Source organism: Mirounga angustirostris, unplaced genomic scaffold (assembly GCF_029215605.1).
Source record: "Mirounga angustirostris isolate CCGP_5_RB_7025 unplaced genomic scaffold, mMirAng1.0.hap1 SCAF_14, whole genome shotgun sequence".
In the NCBI taxonomy this organism is placed as follows: Eukaryota; Metazoa; Chordata; class Mammalia; order Carnivora; family Phocidae; genus Mirounga; species Mirounga angustirostris.
In genome coordinates this window covers 72,053,131-72,065,915 of record NW_026991722.1, presented here as the reverse complement: position 1 = coordinate 72,065,915, position 12,785 = coordinate 72,053,131, and the positions used below count along the sequence as shown (strand labels likewise).

At 57.6% G+C, this 12,785-nt stretch overlaps 1 protein-coding gene across 28 annotated transcripts in view; it reads right to left on the bottom strand.

The window, feature by feature from the left end:
* Positions 1-12,785, bottom strand: part of NCOR2 (nuclear receptor corepressor 2) — a 213,348-nt gene that overhangs the window by 164,247 nt on the left and 36,316 nt on the right. For 2 of the 28 annotated variants that reach the window (XM_064578227.1, XM_064578234.1), the window contains exon 1: positions 3,812-4,099. The exons of the other annotated variants lie outside the window; for them this stretch is intronic. The gene's annotated coding sequence lies outside the window, so the exon portion shown is untranslated. Of the gene's footprint in view, positions 1-3,811; positions 4,100-12,785 lie in introns of those variants that run through there. 28 annotated transcript variants of the gene reach the window in all.

The following is a 12,785-nucleotide window of genomic DNA, read 5'->3' as shown; positions in this document are numbered from 1 at the left end:
GTAACTTTGGGGAGGTCGGGTCCCTGCTCGGAAGGCCACCTTTGAGCAGAAGCCTATATGAGGGAAGGGTGTTGCAGGAAGAGGGCACAGCAAGTACAAAGGTCCGGGGCAGGACCGTGATGGGAGCTTCCAAAAACAGCCAAAAGACTCGTGAGGCTGGAACGTCCCTGACTCAGCCCACTTCTTGCCCTCCAGGCTCTGCCCAGCAAACCCCAGCACCTGAGACCCTAAGCTGTGACTGGTACTCCCCGAGCCTCAGACAGAGCCTCCATCATCTGACCCGACTGTGAACGCCCCTCCCTGCTCAGCCCCATCAGGGCCCACCGGTAGCCCCCCTGGCCCCAGCCTGGGATGGTCTGGAACCCCCCCAAATCCTTAGGCATAAAGCAAGCCCTGCCTGGACCTCTGGGGACACATGAAGGCCCAAGTGCAGTTACTAGTCCACCGTAAGGGAGACAAAATCCACGCAAGTCCTCTCTCGGGAGCCTCTGGAGACGTGTCTAGCCTTGGATTAGCTTTGGCTGAACCGAACGCATTTCTCATGCTTAAGCGCTAGCCAGGGATAACCCAGCTTGCTCTAGGGTGAGCTAGTTAACAACCCGAAGGCCTTCTCACCGCCGTGGAGGTGGGAAGGGGTCCAAGAGAAACCAGTCCTTCACCACAGGGAAAAGCAAGAAAGGCAAAATGCAGCCCAGAGTACAGAGCAAGGAAGAAAGAGTGCTAAGAGAGGAAGTGAGTCTGGCTGTCGCAGGAGTGACCCCATAGGCCGCAGACGTGGCTGAGGGGGGCAGGCTCTGGGAGGGCCCAGGAAGTGAGAGAAAGGGTCCAGAGGTCAGGGCTCTCTGGCTTTCCCAGTTCGTGAACCCAGCCACCACCCCCCATCCCAACCTCCAAGCCCAGCCTACGGGTGAGGAGAGAAGGAAGAAGGGGACCGAGGCTCAGAGACGGCAAGCAACCTCCCTGGGGTCACCCAGCCAAAGAACTTCCATACACAGGCTCTGGCTGGGGTTTGAGTTGAGCCCCAGCCCTCACAAACTCTGCGCCCTTGGGTGGGTCACCTGACCCGAGCCTCAGTGTCCTCATCTGCGAAGTGGGGATCATACAGCAGCCTCCCAAGCCACGGCTGACTCGGGTGTGGAATGAGCTAGTGCGGGGCGAACCACAGCAATCGCGTCAGGGATGATACCCCAAGAGCACCACCCCCAGGCAGCGCTGAGCACATGCCAGCACCCTTCTCAACACCTAGCGTGTATCACCTCATTTAACCATCCCTCATGCCCCACAAAGTACCAAACACTATCTCCAGTTTACACACGAGGACTGAGGCCTGGAGGGGTCCAGCCACTTGCTCTAACTCACACAGCTACCAATGGGCAGACCTGAATTCGAACCCAGGACAGCCTGGCCCCAAGCCTATGCTCTGTGTCTCCTTAGATCACTATGGATTCGTAGGCAGCCATAAGAAATAAGAAAGCTCGGGCGCCTGGGTGGCTCAGTTGGTTGGGCGACTGCCTTCGGCTCGGGTCATGATCCTGGAGTCCCTGGATCGAGTCCCGCATCGGGCTCCCTGCTTGGCAAGGAGTCTGCTTCTCCCTCTGACCCTCCCCCCTCTCATGTGCTCTCTGGTTCTCTCTCTCTCAAATAAATAAATAAAATCTTAAAAAAAAAGAAAGAAAGAAGAAAGCTCGACCCCGCGTACGCTTCAGCCAGCCTCCCCCAGTGGTGATGTCCCTACAGAGGCCCAGTTCAGTACCTGCGGCGTAACCAGGAGACTGACGATGACACAGTGAGCCTTATTCAGACCTGGCGGGTTTTACACACACGCGTTTGTGTGTATGTGAGTGTGTTGAGCGCTATGCACCTGCACCTCCGTGCAGATGGGGGGGGTGGGTCAAGTCACTGAGACCCTCAGGACAGGGCTGAGGCAGCCACCACACAGGTCTACGGCTGACCCAAGTGGGCACCAGGGGCTTGGGGGCAGCAAGGTGACATTTGTGGGGCCCCCTGCTACAGAGGCCTTTCCCGAGGTCTCCAGGAGAGGCCTGAGGACAACCGGACAGTGGGTAGCTGGCGTGGACAGCCTGGACACCCAGGGAACTCCCTGCCGGCTTCTGCTGGCCCAGGAGGAGAGGCCCCGAGCCAGCCACCGGCCCAGCATCCGGTGTCACTTACAAACACAGGATGACTGCCACCCTCGGCGGGAGAGCCAGCCCAGCCCGCCCAACCTCCAGGCCACACCAAGCAGTCAGGGTGCCTGGCCCATACTTGGCGGGGGACGGGGCAGAACAGGCACAGTGGGACAGCCCCGGGGACCCCAACCCAGGCCCAAATGCAAACAGAGCCTGGGGCTTGAGGAGGAACCCTCTCTCTCCACCTCCCGAGACCCAGACTGCAGTTTCCAAATCATATAGAACAGGAGGGTTCTCAACACAGAAGAAAAAAAAATCAGTGGAGACCAAGGTGTAGCTAACTTATATCCAAGCTTATCTACACTAAAGGAGTCTCCCCCACACCAGCCCACAGGGGTCCTGCGCAGGCCAGTCTTGGTTCCCCCTCAGGCGCAAGTGCAAGCCACTGACACTGTATGAACAAGAGAGCTGAGTTCCACGACCTGCCCACTGTCACGCCTTCCATGAGGGGAGGCGCAGGGACCATTTCTTAGCCCCCGTGAGCCATACAACTGCTTCTGGGGTGGAGACAGACGGAGCGTCCATTTGCCAGATGAGAACACTGAGGCTCAGAGCCGTTGAGAGAATCTGTCCAAGGCCACACAGCCAGAAGTGTTTAACCGGGATGTGAACCCTGGAGGTCTGGCCCCAGAATGAACCAGGAGGCTACAGCTCCCCCTCACCTCATCCCAAAGCCTGTATGACCCTCACTCTTGCCCCATTTTACAGACAAGGAAACTGAGGCTCACACAGGTGAGGTAAGGCCACTCAGCGTAAAAAGGGATGGAAGCAGGATTCAAACTCGAGTCCATGGCAAACGAGAAATGCCATCCGGGAAGCCAGCCCTCCCTGGCCCGAGCTCCAGGCCCCCACGAGACATCCCGCTGCTTCCAACGGTCCTGGCGCACCCAGACCTCAGGACAAATCGCTCCCTCATCCCCTGTGCCTGCAACTGAAGGCTCCTTGTGAGCTCAGGAAGCCCTTCCAACTTTCCAGTGTTTATGCCGGCTCCTCGCTGCCAGGTCCCTGGGCAAGCCTGGGCCGGTGGCGCTGATTTCAAACCAGACACGGGCACCCAGCCAAGAGCCACCGCGGTGGGAGCCGGGCGCCGGGGCAGCCACAGGGCTGCCTGCACCTGGCTCCCCTCCCCTGCCCCCTGCCCGCGGAGGAGCCCACCCCCCAGATCCCGAGGCCCCCAGCTGCTCCCCTGCAGCCACGGCGCCAGGAGCACCCCGATTCCTCGGCTCTGCCCGCTCTCCCGCAAGGACGCGTGCGCCCCAGCTCCGGGCAGCTCGGTCCCCACCCCACACGTCCAACCCCGCGGCCAGACAGCGGCCAGAAGCCCTTCCCGCCGGGCCGCCCGCCTCTCGGCACCCTGCTCCCGACCGTAGGGACTCCGACCACTGTGACCACCGGCCCTTCATCGCCCCCAGCGCTGCGCTGCAATCGCCGCCTGCCGGGGCAGGGCCACCCGAGGCCACCGTGGCCAGGGCGCGACCGGGCTGCCCCCACCCGGCGAGCCCGGCGGCCCCCAGACGGACGCCCCGCCGCCCCACGGTGGCTCCCGGTCTTTGCCCACCTGGGCCGTGACCCGGCCGCACCGCGTCTCCCTGCCCACCACCAAGCCCAGAAACTTCTCTTACCCGAGCACATGACCAGCCTTCCACTCACGTCAGCTCCAAACACAACTTGAAGTAACTCTCCCACAAAAAAAAAAAAAAGAAAAGAAAGAAAAAGAAAAAGAAAGAAGTAAACTGTGCCAGCAAGTGGGTCAGTGGAGTCCATACACACAGACTATTCTGCTGGCTTCCAGAAGACACACGGCGTCCAACATCAAAGCCATCCTTCCTGCAGGACTGACACGGGGAGCGGCGGCCCCACCGAGCGGCCGCTCGCCTTCCCGCGAGACTACGGGCGTCCCCCCCGGCTGGGGAGGCCCCGCAGCCAGGCCCGCACCCCCCCACCCCGGCCCCCGGCCCGCTGTCCCCCCCCACGCCCCCGAGGCCCGCGCGGGCCGAGGCCCACCAGGCACAAGCCCCGGTCGCCGACCCCACGCCGGGGCCAAAACTCCGTGTCAGGCCTCCACGGTCCCTCCTCGCCTCCTGCCACTCCGGGCCTATAAACACAGAGAATTACATAAGTCCACTCCTCTTGTTCGGAAGCCAAAAGTACTCGCTTTTTCTCCCAGCCTTGGCAGTAAGTAATAATTCCTCATCGCCATGGTAACCCTGGCGGGCTTCCAGCCGACACTCAGGAGCTGAAACGCTGGGAGGCCTTTTTATAGCTCGGTAGAAAAACCTCTTCACTATTCCCTCCTCGCAGGCGAAAGCGAGCTCCAGGCCCGAATTCTCCTTTAACCCGCTTCCTTCCCCGCCGGCCCCGTCCACCCGGGAGCCGGAGCTGCCTGCCTCCCCTTGCCCACCCGCCCCACCGAAGGGCGGCATGGGGCTCCTCAGCCTGGGCCTGGCGAGGAACCAGAGCCGCTGCCCGGTCCCTCCCCGGGCCTCCAGTCCTCCAGGGTGACATGGCGGAGGGGCAGGCTCTGCCTTTAAAATATTTCTGCCCTACTTGTAATCTCAGGAAAAGCAAACATGACCCCCTTGCATTGGTATTCGGAACGAGGGTCATCTCGGTGACAGGCCCAGGGGGTGAACAAAGACAGCCAACCCCCCCCCCAACACACACACACACACAGGCCAAAATGGATGCTTTGGTGGTCAGCCAGGGGTCTGAACCTTGGCTGCAACTGGGCTGTATGACTCAGAAACAAGTCTGAGCTCCTCGGGCTGTCAGCTTCCCATCTGCAGCAGGGGCAGGCCCCGCTCTGCTTCCCACAGTGCTCGGAGGGGCAGTGGCAGGGGGAGCAGCGGGATTCCCCCTCCACTCGGGGGCTCTCCAGATTCTCGCCCCCGCCCCCAGTAACCAGGACTCGGGTCCAAGGATATCTGCCCAAGATGGCATCCCCAGTGATGACACGTGAGGGGGGGGGTCCCCTGGGGATGCCGGGCCGGGCACCCCAGGCAGGAGGCACAGCAAAGGCGAAGGTCTGGAGGTGGGACGGTGTCTGGCGTGTCGCAGAAGCAGAGAGGAGGCTGGTGTGGAGCGAGGCAGAGGGAGAAGACGAGGTCAGGGGGTAACTGGACTAGAGGGGGAAGTAGGTCTCACGCCTCTGGGCAAGTCATGTCACTCCGAAGACTGGGAAGGCTCCCGAGGGGGATCAGGACAATGACGGCGGCAGACGGGGTACTACGCGCCCAGCACTGTGTAAGCACCTCACCTGTGGGCCCATCCAGCCGCACAGCAGCCCGACAAAAGGCCACGGGTGCGCTTCTGAACCCCAGGAAACGGGCCCAGAGAGGTTAAGCAGCTTGCCCAGGGTCACGCAGCTGGCAAGCGGCCGAGCTGGGGTTTGAAATAGGCCAGCCTGGCCCGCATTCATCCTGCCACGTGGTACACTCAGCGAGGAGCCACGGAGGGTAGGGGGCAGATGGGACTGACGCGTGACGAAGGTCCATGGCTGCTGGACTAGCGAGGGGACCAGCATGGCTCCTAGGACAGCAGTCAAGAGGCCCCACGGAGGCCATATGTTGTTGACTTTAGTCAACGCACCCTCCAGCCTTTCCCAAGGAAACTCCCCATAGGGCGTTTCGGAAGGCCGCTGGGACCTGCCCTGAAAGCCACGGAGTGGACTCGGCCACTCCAAAGCCTCGTGGATGGGGACACCGAGCCACAGAAAGCAGCAGGCAACACAAAGTCGCGTTTTTAGTCCCCAGAGCTGGGTGCTGGCTCTCACCGTTAAGCGTCAGATCACAAAACTCAGGAACGGGCGAAACCGGCCCCACCAAAACACGGCCAGGAAGCGGAGCCCAAAGCAGCAGGGGCAGGACTCACGGGTTCCTTTTGTTCTTTTCTGTTTGTTTTGGACACAGACCTGCGCCCAGACCTTCGCAGAAGCTGGCCTGGAACCGGGAGGAACTCATCCACGCCCCAACCAGAGCTATTTATGCTTTGGGCAGGTTCGACGCCGGGCGGTGTCATGCCACGGTCACTTCTCGTGTCTTACCCCCGAAAAGCCAGGCCGCGGATGATTTGTTGAGCGATTTCATGAACACGGCCCATCATCAAAAACCAGAAACAGTGACACGCAGCTCCTTCTAGATGGAGCCAGCTGCCAAACCTGAGCTTAAGATCAGAGAACGTTAGCACATGGTCGACTGCCTAGCAAAGGAACACCTCATTCTCCAAGCCTCTGAGGGAGACCATCCCCAGGAACCTGTCTGCCAGGCAAAGCTTTGCACATCGGCAAACGATCAATGAAGAATTTAACAAGACATGCTTTGGTGGAGGCCACCGAGGCATGGATGGAGAGGCAGAGGGGTCCCCCAGGGGAGGCAGGAAGGACCGGACGCAAGACCCTTGCCTCTGCGGGCATCAGTCTGCTCAGCTGTGAAATGGGGGCACACTGCTTGCTGCCTCTCTCAGGGTCAACAGAAACCACACCCGTTGCAGGGCTCAGAGAACCACAGGGTCCAGCCCCAGTGGAAGGGATCCCCACTCACTCCCTCCCCAGAGGAGCAGGGCTGGGGCTGAGGGAAGAGAAAGAAAGAGCGTGAGCTAGAAACACGCGAGCCTGTTCCCACCTCCCCTCTCCTATCCTGCCCCCCAGCGCTCCAGAGACCGCACAATGCCATACAATAAAAAGGTTCAAGCGTGGACCCCTGCCACAACGTGGATGGACCTCGAGAACATGATGCTCCGTGCATGGAGTCAGACACAAAAGGTCACACAGTGCGTGATTCCACTGACAGAAAATTTCCAAAACAGGCAGGTCCCCGGAGAGGAGAGAGCAGGTGGTCACCAGGGGCCGCGGGGAGGGGAGATTCGGGAGGGACTGCTAATGGCTTCTGGGTCTCCTTGGGGAGAAGGTGACGAAGATATTTTAGACCTAGACAGAGGTGTTGGCTGTGTACAGCACGGCTCCGGAATGAAAAACGAATGAATTGTTCACTTGAAAATGGTTAATTTCACGTGATGTGAATTTTGCCTCCGTTCAATAAGGGAAGAGTCCCTGACCCCGGGCCTGGGGCCGTCCATCATTCAACACACACGTACTGAGCCCCCGCTGTCCGCACTGGTCACTGGGGAGACAGCAGAGATGAGGACAAAGATGCCTGCCCTCGTGGAGCTGACACGGGAAGAGGTCAGGAGTCAAGAGCAGACGAAGACGTGATGTAATGCACGTCACAAGCAGCTGCCGGGGACGGTTTCTGGGGCGGTGGCAGTTCAGCAGTGTCCAGGCTGGAGAAGACAGACAGATGTGGAAACTTCTCAGCCAAGAGGGTGCCAGGCAGAGGAAACAACGAGGGCAAAGGCCCTGGGGCCAGGTGGCCAGCGTGGCTGGGGCCAGCAACTGTGGTCACAGGGTCCAGAGGTCCAGGGCCTTGAAGGCCACAAACAGATCTTTAAAGTTTAGCTGTGATGAAAATAAAATTCACAAAACCGCATCGGTTTCCTAGGGCTGCAGAAACAAATTACTACAAACTGGGGGGTGCTTAAAGCCCAGAGCACTTTATTCTCTCACGGCTCTGGAGACCGGCAGCCCAAAATCAAGGCTCTGGGGAGGATCTCCCTCGCCTCGTCCAGCTCATGGTAGCCCCGGGCGGTCCTCGGCTTGTTGTCTCTGCCCCCATCTTCAAAGGGCCTTCTCCTCTGTGTGTCTTCTCTTCTAAGGACTTTTGTCATCGGACTTCGGGCCCATCCTAATCTAGGAGGATCTCATCTCAAGATGCTTGACTTGATCGCATCTGCAAAGACCCTCTGTCCAAACAAGGTCACATTCACAGGTTCCGAGCGGACACAGTTCAATCCACTACGTGGATTCGGCTCAATTCGGCAGCATCAGATGCTCCGCAACATGCCGGGCCTCCCCCTCTCCTTTCTGCACCGAGTCCGGGGAACCAGGCTGGAAGCTGTGGGGACAGGCACGTGGGCATCTCGAGGAATCCCCCCAGGGGCCCTGCAGCCAGCCCTCTCCCAGCCTAAGCCAGCTACAATTGGACCCCAAGGAACCCAGAATCCCTTCCCTGAGAGAGGTATCCATGAGCCATTCACAGGGGGCTTGCAAGAAAGGGACCTCCTTGATAGGTAAGCCAAAACGGGCCACCACCTTGGTCCCTGAACGGAGACTTCCCCAAACCAAAATGCACCCTTCTTCCTCTACCACTTCATCCAGGGACAGAAGCCACGGTGGTTAAAGGCAGCCAACTGTCCCGCCAGGCTCTTTTCCTGGGTGCCGTTTTTATTTTAAAAAGGGGCCACCCCCACCCGAAGCAGCTGCGAGCTAGCGGTGGGCAGGGCTAACTGTCCCAACTGTCCAGACTCATGTCCAAGAGCAGCGCCATCCTGCAGCAAAGGGCACAGAGCGGCTGGCAGGGATGGCTGGGGCAGAGGCAGGAGGCAGGGGGCAGATGGCCGCCCGCTCCGGGGCCCCGGGAGCCCACGCCCCAGCAGCAGAGGAAGGAGGAGGTGTCCAGGAATGCTCCTGGCCACCGCCAGCCGGATCTCAGGCCCCAAACCAGGAAGGACAGGTAATACCAGCCCAGGGGGACACACGCTCCCAACATGCCAGGCATCGGGGGCACAGGCTCTGATGTGCTCCTTTACGCCTTACAGCAATCCTATGGAGTATAATCGACCCATTTTACAGATGGGGAAACCCAGGAACAGGGATGAAGTGACTTGCCCAAGGGCAGGAAGCAAAAGTGGCAAAGCTTAGAAACAGGCAATGTGGTACCCAACTCTATGTCACCACCCACTAGGCTTTACGGCTCTAAGACTCCCCAACTCCACAGGAGGGCTCTAGTAGGGCCTACTATGGCCTTGGGCCCCAACTTTTGAAAATGGGATCTCCAGGGGCGTTAAATGTGACTTCCCAAGCCCCAGGACCTTCTGTTACATTCCATGGGATATTCTGCCCAGATCACCAAGGGCAAAATACTTTGAGATGAAAGTCATAGCTAAGAACAGAGGCCATGAAATGATGACGGTCAGCTGTGGCCAACAGGGAAGCTCGTTCTGGCACACACAATGTTTTTTAAAAATTAGGACGTTGCTTATAAAATCCAGATTTCTAGCTTCTCTGAGGAAGAAAATCAAAATATCCAGCATGCCAGTTAGCCACACTCCCCACCCTTCCCTTTTGCCTCAGTCCCTTCTTTGACCGCATCTGAGTTTGGGGCACCCCTTTCCCCCACCTCGGCCACCTCCCCGCGGCTGTTGGAAATAGCTGAACAAGTACTGGAGGTCTCACTCGGCAAGAGAAAGGAATGCCATTCGGGGCTTCAGGTGACTCCTTCCCCTCGGCTGGCTGTCCTGGTGGCAGAAACCTGCCTGTAAACATGGCCCACACAGAAGGAAGCTCCCCGAGGCATGGTTTGAGCCCCTGGATCCAGCCATTCCTGAACCTGCCTACCCTGAACTTTGCCATTATGAGCACCCATCAATTCCTCCTTGTGGCCCAAACCAGCCTGAGTGTGTCTCCACCATGACTCAGGAGTCCTAACTGCTTCGGGTCTCCCCTCAATTGACATTTGTCCAAGAAGGCCTGTCCTAACCACAGACAAATTCAGACCTTGTTATATACCCCAGGGACAGCCTGAACTCCACATGATCCTTACCACCCTTGATGTCACCTGTTTAACTGACACTCTCCCTCTGGACATTAAACTCCTCAAAGACATGGACAATGCCTGATTTTTCCATCATTCTGATCCTAGTGGCCTACCAATGTCCAGAACATTCCATGTGTCCAATAAATGTAAGTTAATCAATAAGTAAAAGAACAAAAGGGAGAAGCAAAAGCGCTTAAACCTGGTTTCTGCCTTAAGTGTGAAAAGAGCCCAACCCCCGAGGTCTAAAGAACAGCCTCAGATCCAGAGAACCACTCCTGGTGCCCCTGGGTCCGTTCAAGCCATTCTTGAAACATTATGGCCTCAGGGCCTTTGCACAGGCTATTCCCCAACCTACAACACTCGTTCCTCTTCTTTTCATATGCCTGCTTCTTTCTCATTGTCTAGGTCCCAGCTCCAATGTCACCTCCACAGAGACCACTCTTGATTCCTTTACCTCAAGTGAGACCCCCCAAAACCAGAGTTGTCCCCCACCCTGCATTATTCCACAGCCAGCATACACCCGTCTTGCAATACCGTGTTTGTTTTGTGCACTGCCCATCTCCCTCTCAGCCCATGGGATCCACGAGGCAGGGCCCTGGCATCTTGTTTGCTGTGTCTACACCCCCCGCTCCACCCCAGGAGGCCATAGGGACACCAGGCTGGCTGCAGGGAGGCAGAAAGCAGACCCCTCATGCCCTGACCAGTCCCGCCCAGCCTAGAACAGCTGACGCATGCCTGAGAGCCCTATGTGGCACACGGAGCCTGGCCCGTGGCTGCGGCAGCCCTGCCAAGAGCTGCAGTCTGGTTCCAGGCTCATGGCTGCAGGTGGCGCCTGCACAATCCCCACAGTTCAGAGCAGGTGCGTGGACTCAATCTGCCTGGGTTCAAATCCCACCTCTGCCAACTGCCAGCTGTATGACCTTGGGCAAGTCACCTAACCTCTCTGAGGCCCCGGCTTCCCCACCAATAAAACACAGCTGATAAAATAAGAGCACCTACGTCTTGGGGTTGCCACAAGGAGTACACGGGTAGATGTCTAGAACACACTCAGCTCACAGCATGGCATAGACTCAATGCCCAGGCATCATTAGGAATTAAGTTGATGTTAACGATGGTGATCGTGGCAGACCCTCACGTGACGCCAAGGCAAGCAGGCGGTCTGGAAATGTCAGCGCTTGTAACAAATACAGTATTTGCTCATGCTAGGTCCTGTCTGGAGTGTGGTACTTATACTGATCCCCACAAGCGAAGGTTATTATTGCTCAACATGCCTGTTCCAGTCCTTCCAGGCAGCCTCCCTAGATTGCTCCCTCCCCCAGGGCACCAAGAAGACATGCAGTTCTTCATGTGAGTCTGTCCTCAATTCCTCTGCGTCCTACTGTAGTGAGGGGCAGGGAGAGCGCCCAAACCCCACGAACCTGAAGTCAGCACAGGGGGAATGCAAGCCCCAGGCCAGCCCAAACCACAGCCTCTGCCAAAAACACAGGCCCCATCTGGCTGCATGAGCACACCCCAGAAAGTGAAGGGTGTTCCCTCCCTGTGGTCTGCAGGACAACTCCTCCAGGGAGGCCCAGGCACACCAAGGGTTCAGAAGGTCAGATGTCCCAAGACACAGGGCAGAGCGTGAAAGAACAGGTGTCAACGCTGGCTGGGGGTCTGGGGCCTGCATGTGATAACAACACTGTCCCCAGCCACCCCCGCATCCCCTCTGACCCCGAAATGATATAAGCACAGCCAGTCTCCTCTTCCCACCAGACAGCTGGGCTTGCCAGCCTCGGACACGCAGGGCCCCTTCAAGAAGCCAGGAGACTGGCTTCACTTCTCAGGCAAGAGAGGCAGCCCCTCCGCAGCGGGGACTGAGGTGGTCTCGGTTCCCCAAATCAGGGGGGAAGAGCTGGTTAGAATGCAAGCCCCATCCCCACCCGCTCCCAGAGCCTGGTTTGCTCATCTGGGAAATGGGTCTAAGGATCATCAACACAGAACCACAGGCGGAGTGAGGAGTGCCCAAAGCGCCAGCAAACCAAAGCCACCAAAAGGGAAAGAGAAGATCTAGAAAGAAGAGGGCATTTTTAATTTCAGCAAATGGCTTGCTTTGTCTTTAAGTGAAAAACAAACATTTTTATTTTATGGTTCAGAATGGTTTCTGTTTGACTTATGGCCATCATGGAAGGCATGACATAATCTTTTCAGCATTTACGCTTCTCGAGGCTTTGAGCCACCCTAGATTAGCCTCTCCCTGCAAGGGTCATGCTGAGGAGACATCAGTAAATGCATAAAGCACAGGGACAGCAGGGGAAGTCCCACTCAGGATGACCTGGACACTGAGGCAGGAGAATGGGAAGGATGTGGGCCCCCAGGTAGACAGCCTGGGTTTGAATCTCACTGGCTGTGTGACCTCAGGCAGGTCACTCAACCTCTCTGTTCCTCAGTTTCCTCATCTGTGAAATGGGGATAATAACAATCTCTCTGCTTTACAGGGGTTGGGGAAGATTAAATTATAACATGTAACGTGCAACACGATTACTATTACAAACTCGGTTATTATTACTGTGATTTACGGCAATTTCAAAACTTGCGTAGGTTTTTAAACCCGACTGCAGGATGAAGACAAGTCCGCCTGGATCCCTGGCGCCAGGGGGGCCCCATCACCAGGCTCACTGGGAGCCCCGCAAGGCAGCGCGCCTCCCTCCCCCTTCCAGCTGGGGCAGGGATCACTGTCAGATGGAAGGAGACGCATGTCGGAGCCAAAGATTAAAAACAAGTACAATTATCGGGCAGGCATCCATCCATAATTATGAATTTGATGTAATTAGGCACCCCACTAACTTCATTACTTATTTATTTACGGGATTGCTTATTTAATTTACGGGCCTCCTTCCCCGAAAAGTCATCTTAGCTAACACCCCTCAGGCGAGGGAGGAGGAGGAGAAGACTCCCCTCTTTGTCC